The sequence below is a fragment of the Ovis canadensis genome, chromosome 1, assembly GCF_042477335.2.
Source record: "Ovis canadensis isolate MfBH-ARS-UI-01 breed Bighorn chromosome 1, ARS-UI_OviCan_v2, whole genome shotgun sequence".
Lineage (NCBI taxonomy): Eukaryota > Metazoa > Chordata > Mammalia > Artiodactyla > Bovidae > Ovis > Ovis canadensis.
The window spans coordinates 144,853,183-144,867,138 of NC_091245.1; positions in this window are offsets into that span (position 1 = coordinate 144,853,183).

The following is a 13,956-nucleotide window of genomic DNA, read 5'->3' on the forward strand; positions in this document are numbered from 1 at the left end:
ATATTCAGGACTGATTTCCTTTAGGATGGACTGGTTTGACCTCCTTGCTGTCCAAGCGACTCTCAAGAGTCTTCTCCAGCACCACAATTTGAAAGCATCAATTCTTTAGCACTCAGATTTCTTTATGGTCCAACTCTCACATTTATACATGACTACTGGAAAAACTATAGCTTTGGTTATACAGATATTTGTCAGCAAAGTGATGTCTCTGCTTTTTAATATGCTGTCTAGTTTTGTCATAGTTTTTAGGAGCTTTTCTTCTTTTAATTTCATGACTGCAGCCACTGTCCGCAGTGATTTTGAAGTCCAAACAATAAAGTCTGTCACTGTTTTCATTTTTTCCCCATCTAGTTGCCATCAAGTGAGGGGATCAGATGCCATGATCTTAGCTTTTGAATGTTGAGTTTTAAGCCATCTTTTTCACTCTTTTCTTTCTCTTTCATCAAGAGGCTATTTAGTTCTCTTCACTTTCTGCCATAATGGTGGTGTCATCTCCATATCTGAGGTTATTGATGTTTCTCCTGGCAATATTGATTCCAGTTTGTGCTTCATCTAGCCTGGCATTTTGCATGATATATTCTGTATATAAGTTAAATAAGCAGGGTGACAATAGACAGGCTTGACATATGCTTTTCGCAATTTGAACCAGTTCATTGTTTCATGTCATGTCCTAACTGTTGCTTCGTAACCTACATACAGGTTTCTCAGGAGGCAGGTAAGGTAGTTTGGTATTCCCATCTCTTTAAAAATTTTTCAAGTTTATTTGATCCACACAGTCAAAGGCTTTAGTGTAGTCAATGAAGCAGAAGCAGATGTTTTTTCTGTAATTCCCTTGCCTTTTCTCTGATCCAATGGATGCTGGCAATTTGATCTCTGGTTCCTCTGCCTTTTCTAAATCCAGCTTGTACATCTGGAAGCTCTTAGTTCACATACAGTTGAAGCCTAGCTTGAAGGATTCTGAGCATGATGTTACTAACATCTGAAATGAGCACAACTGTATGGCAGTTTGAACATTCCTTGACATTGCCCTCCTTTGGGATTGGAATGAAAACTGACTTTTTCCAGTCCTGTGGCCACTGCTGAGTTTTCCAAATTTGCTGACATATTGAGTGCAGCACTTTCACAGCATCATCTTTTAGGATTTGAAATAGCTCGACTGGAATTCCACCACTTCCATTAGCTTTGTTTGTAGTAATGCTTCCTAGGGCCCACCTGACTTCATGCTTCAGACTGTCTGGCTCTAGGTGAGTGACCACATCATCATTATCCGGATGGTTATTCGAGTCATCGAGACCTTTTTTTTGTACAGTTTTTCTGTGTATTCTTGCCACCTCTTCTTAATATCTTCTGCTTCTGTTAGGTCCATACCATTTCTGTCCTTTATTGTGCCCATCTTGGCACGAAATGTTCCCTTGGCACCTCCGATTTTCTTGAAAAGATCTCTAGTCTTTCCTATTCTATTGTTTCCTTCTGTTTCTTTGCATTGATCACTTAAGAAGGCTTTTTTATCTCTCCTTGCTATTCTTTGGAACTCTGCATCAAATGGTTATGTCTTTCTTTTTCTGCTTTGACTGTTGCTTCTCTTCTTTCAGAAATGCTGTGTCTCAAAATAATTATTTTTTGTCTTGTTTTTTTCAGAAGTTACAAGGCATATTTCATCTACAAGGGATAAGCCAAGAAGGAGGAAGTCTTAGGATGAGGAATGAGAGCTCAAAATCCCAAAATGGAGTGCTCAATAATCCAGATTACGGTTGGGCAGAAGCCTTCACACAAAGAAGAGCCAATCCTGAAAACATCTATTTAGGGGTTTTCTAAAGAATACAGAAGACACCCAAAGGATGCTTTCAGGGGAAATAAAGATGAAAAGGAAATTGATACATCAACAACTAGAATTGACTGTATGGGAATTTGAATGAGGCAATATATTACATGGCTATCAGAAGGTGTATAATGACTCAGCCATAATTTTTAGGTAATCAATGAAATAGAAAAAAATGCACTTATTAACTCCAGGGGAAAATACTATTAAAAACCATATAAATAGAGCATTTCACTTGGTTCAACAATGGATAGTATTTACACTAGTCATGATAATGATAACACTAACTATAGATTTGTCACCAAACTGCAATGGAGTTGGATAATGTTTAAAGTTAATAATCAAAATAAGGTGATCTATGTTCTATGTAGCTTTCCCTGGTAACTCAGCTGATAAAGAATCTGCCTGCAATGCAGGAGACCCTGGTTCAATTCCTGGGTTGGGGAGTAACCCCAGAAGGGATAGGCTACCTACTCCAGTATTCTAGGGTTTTCCTGGTGGCTCAGATGGTAAAGAATCCACCTGCAATGCAGGAAACCTGGGCTTGATCCCTGGGTTGGGAAGACCCCCTGGAGGTGGGCGTGGCAATCCACTCTAGTACTCTTGCCTGGAGAATCCCCATGGACAGAGGAGCCTGGTGGGCTCCAGTCCGTGGGGTCACAATGAGTTGGACATGACTGAGTGACTAATCACAGCATATGTAGTATTTATAAGTAAAGAGCTAGGTGCCAGAAGAGCTAAGAGAGATAGCATTTCTTATTTCCAAAGGGGGATCACTATGGTGAAGGGGCTAGTGGTGGGATGGATTGGGGAGAGAAACATTGCTGTCTTTTAGCAATTATTTACTTTTGAAAATATGGAATCGAAATTAAAACTAAATCTTTAAAAAGCTTATGATCCCATTAAAACAAAGTAGTAATAAAGAATGAGTTTTAAACATGCAATCAAGAATTACTCTGAATTCCACCAAAATATGATACCCCCCTCTGAAGTACAGCTTAAAACAGCCCACTAAGTTTCTCCTTTATTTATCTAAAAATTGGTGATGTTGTTATTGCATTTACCATGTCACTGAAGGCTAGGCAGGGAATGAAGCAGAAAATGTCCTTACCCTCGTGCAATTCATATCTTGTCTGTACCACATGAGATATAAAATATGAGTTCTAATTCAAAGGAGAGACAGGAAGTTGCTTGAAGGGGAGTCAGGGACTGATGGAACATATGAGCTTGGGTGCAAAATACTTTTAAGATCTAAATAATCCCTTAAGGTTGAACATATTTTTTAAATGTGTAGTACAGAAATAGTCCCATCATTCAAGAAATATTGTATATTTAAGAATATACCACATCAATTCCATGGTAACTACACAGGAAAGACAAGGACAACCCAGGCTACAGTTTCTGAAAATTGGACATGGAGTTGGAGCACCCTTCTGTCAAACATTGTGGGATGCTTTCTAACCTTAACTCTAACCCTGTTTGACTTCTTTTGGAAGAAAGGAGATAACAACCAAAAGCACTAATATTAAGGCTGTGATTTTTTAATGTCTATGACAAAATTATATTTAATACTGCACTCTTCCTATATCAGTGAAATGAATTCAAATTCACTGTGCACCCCCACAAACAACAAAAGCTATAATGCCAATGCTTTTGTTCCCAAGCTGTCTATCTGTCGAAAGCATCTGAGCCTGAATCAGCAAAAGCATCTTACATTACCATTCATTTGTGTACAGGGCAAAACAATGATGGTATGGCAAGACTGTAACTGTAAAATTTTCATTTTCCTTTTTACGTATTCATTTAGCAATTGTGAAGTACTTCAATGCTGGAGGCATAGAGTGAGCAGTACAAAACTCACATTCAAAGAGGAAGAAACAAATGATCAACAAGTCAAATAAAGACCCCCAACATCTTCAGAAAGTGGGAGATAACCACTATAAATAAAATACAACACAGAGAGTGAAATGGAGGAGTTCAAGAAAAACGCTCAGAGCAGTGGGTCACTCGGTAATGTCACTTGGCCTAGAAACACTCCTGATGGATTCCCTGACCTTGTCCTGAGAATATCCTGTTTTGTTTTGTTTTTTTATCCCCACTCTCTGATATAGAAAGCATTTTCTTCCCCTGTTCTCTGGACTTCTCTGAGAGTCTGAACTGCTAACTCTAAAGATGCTTTCATCTAGATTTTATTTTTTGCCACATTCTTTACTGGGCCAGCAATCTCCTGATTTTTGACCCAGCTCATGAGAGATTTGATTCTTGCAAATTCCCATTTGGAACCCAACTCATTCAGTGAATGGAAACTGTATTTCTGTGTGGCTACAAGGAACTGTATTTTGAAAGGCAGTCTAATATTTTCTGATTGCACAGCTGCTAAGTGTATTTTCTACTGCTTCCCTTTACTGGTTCAGAACCCTCTCAACTTTACCCATGGCAGTCAGACTGACAGCATACAGGATGGCATGACTTCAAGTATTGCTGGATTTGAATCCCCAGGGGACTTGAAAGCATTTGAAAATCCATTTTACTAGCAAGATAAATTTTATTTTACTCTTGTGGGTTTTGTAACAGTCATTTCAGGTTTAAAAATTAAAAGTGAAAAAATTCTAAAAAGGATTTCTGCTGGTTGTTGATTTTATGTTTTTACACAATTACTCTAACCTAACAAATAACCAGCAAAGAACCAGTCTACCAGTGCAGGAGACGTAAAAGATGTGGGTTCGATCCCTGGGTCAGGAGAATTCTCCTGGAGGAGGGCATGGCAAAACACTCCAGTATTCTTGGCTAGAAAATCCCATGGACAGAGGAGCCTGGCAGGCTACAGCCCACAGGGTTGCAAAGAGTCGGACACCAGTGAAGCGACATAGCAATAAATAACCAGTTTTCTGAAACATTAGGAAAAAAAAATGAGACTGAAGCATAAATAATTTTCTACACTGCTGCTGCTGCTGCTAAGTCGCTTCAGTCGTTTCCAACTCTCTGCGACCCCATAGACAGCAGCCCACCAGGCTCCCCCGTCCCTGGGATTCTCCAGGCAAGGACACTGGAGTGGGTTGCCATTTCCAATAGATGCGAAATAAAAAGACAATTCAGAGCCTTATATACTACATGACAAAGTACTGCCTTCCCCCTCTCCCCCGCCTCACCACCCCCCCCCAAGGCATGTTATCTGCTAATGGGCTTCCTAACCCCACATTCTTCTCTGTGGTTCCACAAGGAAAGTAGTCATGATTTCATTTAGGTCTCCCTGTTGTGTCTTTGCCACAAAGTATAATCTTTTCCTGTCTGGGGTTCCTTTCAAAATGCAAGCCGCTACACACTTTCTTTTACAAGTTGGATCTCAGGTCTGAAACACTATCTCCTGCTGTGCTGAACATCTGTTCAGAATCTTACTACTTATTTTTCTTTCCCCACTTGCTTTCCCACTGGTTATTTCCCACACCAAAATTACTTGACAAAATGGGGTTAGCAAAATTAGTTTGCATGCTTTGGAAGCCCACTGTCTTTTACATTGTACAATGTCCCACAGCACAGAGGACAGAATTCTATGCCTATTGTGATCTGCTCATCATTTGTTGAGAGAAGAAATGGAAGGATGGATGCCTCCTTTTTATAACTCTCGTAAGTGACATTCAATGGATGTGATCTTCTCTTTATTAAATAAAATGTTTGGATTCCATCACCTGCTATGATTAACAGAGGTTAATATAGAAGAGGTTAAAGGGGTTTGGGAGTGACTAGGTTAAATAAATTAACCCTGTTTATCCGTAGAGTTGGGAAAGAAGTAGACAAGGGATTTTATCTTAAAATTTAAAAAATAAAAAACTAAAAAAAAAATAAATAAAAATAAAAATAAATAAAAATAAAAATAAAAAAAAAAGAAAAAAAATGTTTAATTGGAGGATAATTGCTTTATGGTATTGTGTTGGTTTCTGTCATACAACAACATGAATCAGCCATAATTATACATATATTCCCTCCCTCTTGGATCTCCCTCCCACCTTACCTCCATCCTCCCCATCTCGGTCATCACAGAGGACTGGGCTGGGCTCCCTGTGTTATACAGCAACTTCCCACTAGCTATCTATTTTAAACCCACTCCAGTGTTCTTGCCTGGAGAATCCCAGGGACGGCGGAGCCTGATGGGCTGCCATCTTTGGGGTCGCACAGAGTCGGACACGACTGAAACGACTTAGCAGCAGCAGCAGCAGCAGCAGTGTATATATGTCAATGCTACCCTCTCAATTTGTCCCACCCTCTCCTTCTCCCGCTATATACACAAGTCCATTTACTACTTTCACATCTTGATTCCTGCCCTGCAAATAAGTTCGTATCATCAACAATTTTAAACAAAGATACGTTGAGCAAAGATAAATTAGACTAATTTTACAGCACAAGAATATACTTAAAAGTGCTTTAAGCAGAGTGATAGGAAGGACAAGAACAAGAAAGGAAAGTATGGGTCTTTTAGAAAAACAAAAGCAAACCAAGCCATTCAAGCGTTGCCCGGGATAGCGGTAAATCAATTACACAGTCAAAATCCAGGGAAAACCTGAAAATCACTGCAACTTTTATTAATCAAGAAAAAAAAATAATTCTTTTTACAAAGCAAAGCAAAATTCCTTAAATAGAAAATACTCACCATCAACATAACTGTCTCATTTGTGATGTCAAGGATGCAGAGTAGCTAAGAGAACAGGATTCTAACAGCCCTTTGACCCTATGGGCACCCACCTGCAAAGCAAGATGGGGAGACGCTTTCCTTTACTGACCTTTCCTTTGCAATTCATGAGCATCAAATGTGAGAATGAGATTCAATGTAAATACTAGCAGGTAAACCAGATCAAGTTTTTACTCCTAACCTGTGACTAAAAATAAATTTTAAAAATGCTCATCATTTTTTAAAACAACTGCTGTTAGAATGAATTTACATGCTAAATGTGCTTCCTGGTGGCTTGGATGGTAAAGAATCTGCTTGCAATGTGAGAGACCTGGGTTCAATCCCCGGATTGGGAAGATCCCCTGGAGGAGGGCATGGCAGCCCACTCCGGCATTCTTGCCTGGGGAATTCCATGGACAGAGGAGCCTGGTGGAATACAGTTCATGGGCTCTCAAAGAGTCAGACTGAGTGACTAAGCAGAGCTTAGTCTAACCGTTTATCCACACTAACCATCCAGACCTGACCACACAGTGTCAACCAGGAATTCCAGAGGCCATCATGGACATGCTTTCTTCATTACCTGACTATGAAGGGCACACTGTATTGGGGTCCCACATTTACCCCATCAGGAAAAGCTATGTTTCACATCTCCACAGGGTGAGTGGCTATACTTGCGCAAGAGGAATTATTGGGCCTTTCCATGGTTTCCCTACGTCTCCTGAGCTGACCCGTAACAGTGATACCCAACCCACTAGACGCTTGAGTTTAAAACATTTAGTCCTCCGCCTTAAGGGAAATTTACATGTATCATAAACTTACCAAAACATCACTGTTTGTTCCAGCCCTGAGTTTTGATCAGTTTCCTACAAAAGGAACTCACAGTACCTCCCCTCAGGCTTGGAATATGAGTCCCTTAAACTTCTTTAAGGTTTCTCTGACATGAGAAGCAGAGTGTTAGGAAAATTAATGGGCACTTCTTGGCCATAGAGAGAGAGAAGCCAATGGGCAAATCATTCTGCCCACGTTTTCTTTAAGCAGATTGATCCTAAGATATGTGTTATTTGAATTCTCAGGCTGTTCCATAGTAAGCAAGTTACCAGCCATGGCAGGCACTGTTGGACCACACATCATGGGTCATTTTCCTTCCTCCTGTGTGTCTCTCAGCCTGTCCCTTGTTCCCGTCCCTATGGGATCACACTCCAGAATATGGTACGCAAACTAACCTTTGAAGATGAGCTTGCAGGGGCTCCCAGGTCAGGACAGCCACTGGTGGGACAATCCTCTGGGGGACAGGCAGGGGGCTGGGGATGAACTGGGAGGTTGAGATTGACATAAGTGCACTGCCATATGTAAAAGAGATAGCTCATAGCTCGTGGGCACGTGCTGTCTAGCACAAAGAGCTCCGCTTGGTGCTCTGTGATGACCTAGATAGATGGAATAGGAGTGGAGGGAGGTCCAAGAGGGAGGAGATACATATGTACACTCTTGCTTGTTGTTTCGTCACTCAGTCGTGTCTGACTCTTCGTGGCCCCATGGACTGCAGCACACCAGGCTTCCCTGTTCTTCACCATCTCTCAGAGTTTGCTCAGACTCATGTCCATTGAGTTGGTGATGCCATCCAACCATCTCATCCTCTGTCACCGCTTCATGACACAGCAGAAACTAATGCCACATTGTAAAGCAACTGTATTCCAATAAGAAAAAGTAAATTTAAAAAAAAAGTTTGGGAACGCATGTACGCCCGTGGTGGATTCATATCAATGTATGGCAAAACCAATACAGTATTGTAAAGTAAAATAAAGTAAAAATAAAAATTTTTTAAAAAAGATTGGAGTAGTGGGATACAAACTTCTGTGGGTCCAGGAGCTGACACACTTCCCTACAGAATGATGAGAGGATGGAGATATGTGCCACCTCTTGTCAACCTCCGGCTTAAAAGTTTTCCAGATAAAACCCACACTCTGTATGATTGTATGAGTTGCTTTCACCCTCTTCGTATCCTTGCTATGGTAACTGCTGTAGAAAAATTCCAACAGGTCATTTTTTTCCCAAGGATTTTGAATAAAAGTTGAGTAAGTCTCTAGAGAGATATACAGATGAATATGAACAAAGGTTTGCACATGAATGTATTTGCAGACTGCTCTTAGGGTTGGTTGGTTTGATGATGACTTTTTTTTTTTTCCCCCAACACAATAAAATTGAACTGTTAGGGGAGAGTGTGATGAACTGGGAGACTAGGTTTGACATAAATACACTACCAGAGTAAAACAGATAGCCAGTGGGAAGCTGCTGTATGGCACAGGGCGCTCCCCTTAGTGCTTGCTCTATGATGACCTAGAGGGGTGGGATGGAGTAGGGTGGGAGGGAGGTCTAAAAAGAAATGGATATATGTAAACATACAGCTGACTCACTTTGTTGTACAGCAGAAACTAACACAACACTGTAAAACAATTTTACTCCAATTTTTAAAAAAGTCACTTGGGATGGCATGTTCGTTATTAAATCCCTAAAATATCTATAGGTTTCACATCACTACCTTTTTAACACAGTTCACATTTATTATGAACTTACCAAATGAGACAATGTATAAAGTACATAGCACAATGTGAAGACCACAATAAGCTTTTGCTAAATTTTGTGTTCCTTCCCTTACTACCACAGTAATTCATATTTCCTTTCTCCAGCTCTGTGGAAATGAACTGAAAAATAGAACTTCCTAAATATGACAAATGTTCAGAAGTTTGTGTTACATTTTTGGCAACGCTGTTAATGTCAGTGAGCTTCTCCAAAAACCTGTATTGATGTCATTTTAATATCTGAAATAGTTCATTTGGCAAACATAAACAGCCTCAATAGGCTTGATTCTGTGGCCTCTTGCCTGGATAATGGATATAAAACTAGGTCTTAACTGAATTTTCTTGTTCTTCTGTTCTGGGTTCTTAAAATTCAGATAAGCACATCAGAAAAAAAGGAAATTGCTAAAGGTCCCTGTCATCGTTACTTCCATCTTCAGGGACCAGGAATGCCTTGGGCTGCAAATTCCTCAGAAACTGCCTGTCACCTTCTCTTTTCCTCCAACTTGTCACTCATCACCAAAGACTATCTTCCTCTGCCAAGATCCTCCAGCAGCTGGAGATAAACCTTTGATCCAAGGATTTAAACCTGGATGGTTCATGGATTTATTTCCTCTTCTGCCTTTTTCCCCCTGAAATCTAGAATGTGTTTGCTCATTCTGTAAATGGCCCATGTACATGGTCTTGTCCTTAAGGTCACATATGATATTTCCTTTTTGCCTGTAATTGGTTGATTCTCCTCTAAGACTTCTAAAATATATAGGACCAAGAATAAGTCTTCTTGCAATCTCTGCTTAGACCATCATTTCACATCTAAGATGATATCTACTGCTTGATTTCCAGCATTCCTTTATAAGCAACTTTTCTGTTTAGGGAGATATTTGAAGATTGAGTAAATATCTTTAGGAAGCTCACTGGACCTTCACTCTTACCTGTGAAAAGAACATGGATTATCTCCTTTACTGTGCCAACCATTCTTTTCTAATGATACCAGCTCTAGTTCCTTGATGGAAAAATTATTGTTAGGGACCAAACGACGGTCTCTAATGACGGTCTCTAGGACCTGAGTCATGTTTCCCAAAAAGAGACAGGATATGCGCTCATCCTGCCTGGCCAATCATGTAACGCCAGCTACTCCTGTAACTGAGACAAAGAACTGCCTGTATATAAGCCACCATACTCCTTTGTTCGGGGTTCTTGTCAGATTCCCTTGTGTGGGATGAGACTTGAGCCCTAGCGCGCTAGAGATAAACTCCCTTCTTGTTTTTGCATTACTGTGGTGGACTTGCTCTCTCGGTCGGTTCGGAGATAGGGGCTCGGAGCATAACAATTATGTTCAGTTTTAAAACTGGAATATCCATAGTGAGACATGTTTCTGCTCCTTAGTAATTATCTCTATACATAATCAGAACGAGACCTCAGCATTGGGTGTACTCCCTAAAGCCGTATTTTTTAGGAGGATTTTGGAATCCAACAGACTATCACTTTCAATAAATCAACTGTTCTTACCAACATATATGAATATTAGCTGTTTACTATAGTTAATTTTCTGATGATATGTTTTATTATCTATACCTCCCCAGGAATTATATTAAGAGAAGAAAATACATCTTACGTATTTAACATAGAACCCAGTTCTCCTGCATTGCAGGCAGACGCTTTACCCTCTGAGCCACCAGGGAAGCCCATGAGTGTATACCAGAGCCTTCTAAATTAATTACTGATTTGATGAATTTGGTTTGGTCTTAGTGATGCAACTTATAAGGTTAATACAAAATGGAACAATTCTCCAAACTGAATTTTTAACAGATCTTGCAAATCCCCCAAACTGAAGTTAATCAACACCTTAATTAATTTTGGGATTACTGTACCTACTAATCAGTTCAGTTCAGTTCAGTTCAGTTCAGTTCAGTTGCTCAGTCGTGTCCGACTCTTTGCGACCCCATGAATCACAGCACACCAGGCCTCCCTGTCCATCACCATCTCCCGGAGATCACTCAGACTCAGGTCCATCGAGTCAGTGATGCCATCCAGCCATCTCATCTTCGGTCGTCCCCTTCTCCTCCTGCCCCCAATCCCTCCCAGCATCAGAGTCTTTTGCAGTGAGTCAACTCTTCGCATGAGGTGTCCAAAGTACTGGAGCTTCAGCTTTAGCATCATTCCTTCCAAAGAAATCCCAGGGTTGATCTCCTTCAGAACGGACTGGTTGGATCTCCTTGCAGTCCAAGGGACTCTCAAGAGTCTTCTCCAACACCACAGTTCAAAAGCATCAATTCTTTGGCGCTCAGCTTTCTTCACAGTCCAACTCTCACATCCATACATGACCACAGGAAACACCATAGCCTTGACTAGACGGACCTTAGTCAGCAAAGTAATGTCTCTGCTTTTGAATATACTATCTAGGTTGGTCATAGTTCATATATAAAATGGCATTGTGTACAAAAAGCACAGACTTTTCTGTCTCAATGTGTATCAAAATGTATCCTAGGAACAAAATTATTTATGGGTGATTGTTAAAAATCAGCAGATTACTTGGCACCATTCCAGACCTTCTGATCAGAGTCCTTTGGGGCTAGAAGGCAGGAATTTGAATTTTTAATAAGCTCCCTGGTTGGGTCTCCAAGATACTCAAGTATAAGAAGCCACATATCCAAAAGCTTACATAAAAGAAGTTGGAATCTCTACTTTGGTGGTAGCAAGCCATCAATTTGTCTTCTACACTGAATCTGCTACACTGAGGTATTTCACAAGATGAGAATCAGCACTTTTTCTTTTTTTTTGCAGAGTAAGATTCCCCCTATTTGCTAAAATAAATAATAGCAAAATTAAGAATGAGCTATAAATTTCACTAAATGCTGATAACTTGAAATCTCCAAAATGGAATAAATTACTGGCTATTGCACTTTAAATGGACATTAAGAGTGTTCCAAATTACCGAATGTTTTGCCATTTTGATAAATTGGTTTTAATTTTTTATCAGACTATATTTAAGTACCCTCCGGCAGCATGTGCCAGAAAGTTCCATTAGGCATTCTCAATTGCATCTATTTTCTTTAATGTATAAACTGTATAAACTAAAGAGAGTCTGCAGAGCCTGGTGCCCAATGCCATTGCTGGGAACAGAGCCCCCTGGGTTCAGGGTTGCATTCACACTGTGAACCCCAGGAAACAATATGAAAGCATGAAGGGAACAAGTTATAGAGTTACAATTTTTTAAAATCTGATTGTACAAATATTGACTCATAAATACAAAGAGAAAAGTGAAAATGGCACCTGCTTAAAACTATTTGATGAGCAATGAGATTTGCTCCACTTTATGCACAAAAGGGGGATGGGGGGTTTATAGTAAAGACACTCTAGTCCTGAGAGTCTAAGAGAGTATAATTAACTCCTTGGCACCGTGAGACAGTCTCTCCCTGCATGTGGTTCATTGCCAGTAAAGGACATGCCTGGAACCGCTGGCCAAGAATCATAGGCATTTGCTGTTACTTTAAAATATTCATGTTTCAGCTACAACACAGCATATTTTCAATTGACAGATACAGAAAAAAAAAAATTCTCCCCCTCCCCACTTCCCTGGCATAAGAACCCTACATAATTAACTCTTTAGTTTAACAAAACTGATAGTTTTCAGTACAACCATGGATTTAGGGCACTCAACAGTTTAAAATCAACCAGCCATAAGAATTTTTATTGTTTTTGTTTTTTAATTAGGACAATTATTTTCCTACTTAGATCTGATTGATATAGCTTAGTACACTTTAATTAGAAACTGAACACAAGGATGAAAACCATGGCAATAATGGATGAAACAGCCCATCCAGGCACTCTCTCACCAAATTGAAAGTCAGAAATGCACAAAAACCAGCGCTCAGGACTTTGAAGACTTTAAGACCTTAAAAACAGCTTGCTGGGACTTCCCTGGTGGTCCAGCGGTTAAAACACCACACCCCCAGTGCAAGAGGTAGAGGTTCAATCCCTAGGAAGGGAACTAGATCCCACATGCTGCAACTAAGACCCAGCAGAGCCAAATAAATTAAAAACAAAATTTTAAAAAAAAATCAGTCTACTGATGATTAGATCTTAAAAACAAAGAATGTGTTCCACCTCTAAAAGAAAGATGACAACACAGAAGTTATACACACCTAATCAAATATCATTTTTAAACTTGTTCTTCTTTTGCTTCCTATTGAAAGGAATTTCCTTCCTCTTTTGTAGAAAAACTGGAGTAGTTGCACAAGTGCCAGATTTAACATGCCTCTCAGACTCAGCAATAAGGAAGAAAAGAAAAAGTTTGGAAATGGCTTTTCTGTTTAGGTCACTCGTGCATCATTATTGATACTGGATGCTTTGTGTATCAACAATCAGAAAGCAAAGATCACTGCTTGCTGCATGAACTATATATTTGAAGATGGGCCTCTGACTGACAATCCAATATTAATTCTGAAGTGGGTATATAAGGATAATATTCCACTAATTTTTTTTCTTGTAAACTCTAATTTTATTCTTCTGAATTTATCTACTTCATCCTACGCCTCAGGCCAATTACCTGAGACCTTTGATCTACATTCCTCTACAAATACCTGCCTCTCTATGACCAACAAATCATATGTGGAATCTAAAAAATGGTACAGATGAACATATTTCCAAAGCAGGAATAGAGATGCAGACATAGAGAATAGGCATGTGAACACAGTGTGAGTGGAAGGGGAGGGTGGGACAAATTGGGAGACTAGGATTAATGTACATACACTGATGGGCTTCCCAGGTGGTGCTAGTGGTAAAAGAACCTGCCCACCAATACAGGAGACATAAGAGATGTGGGTTCAATCCCTAGATCTCCAAAAATCTAGAAGGTCTCCTGGAGGAGGGCATGGCAACCCACTCCAGTATTCTTGCCC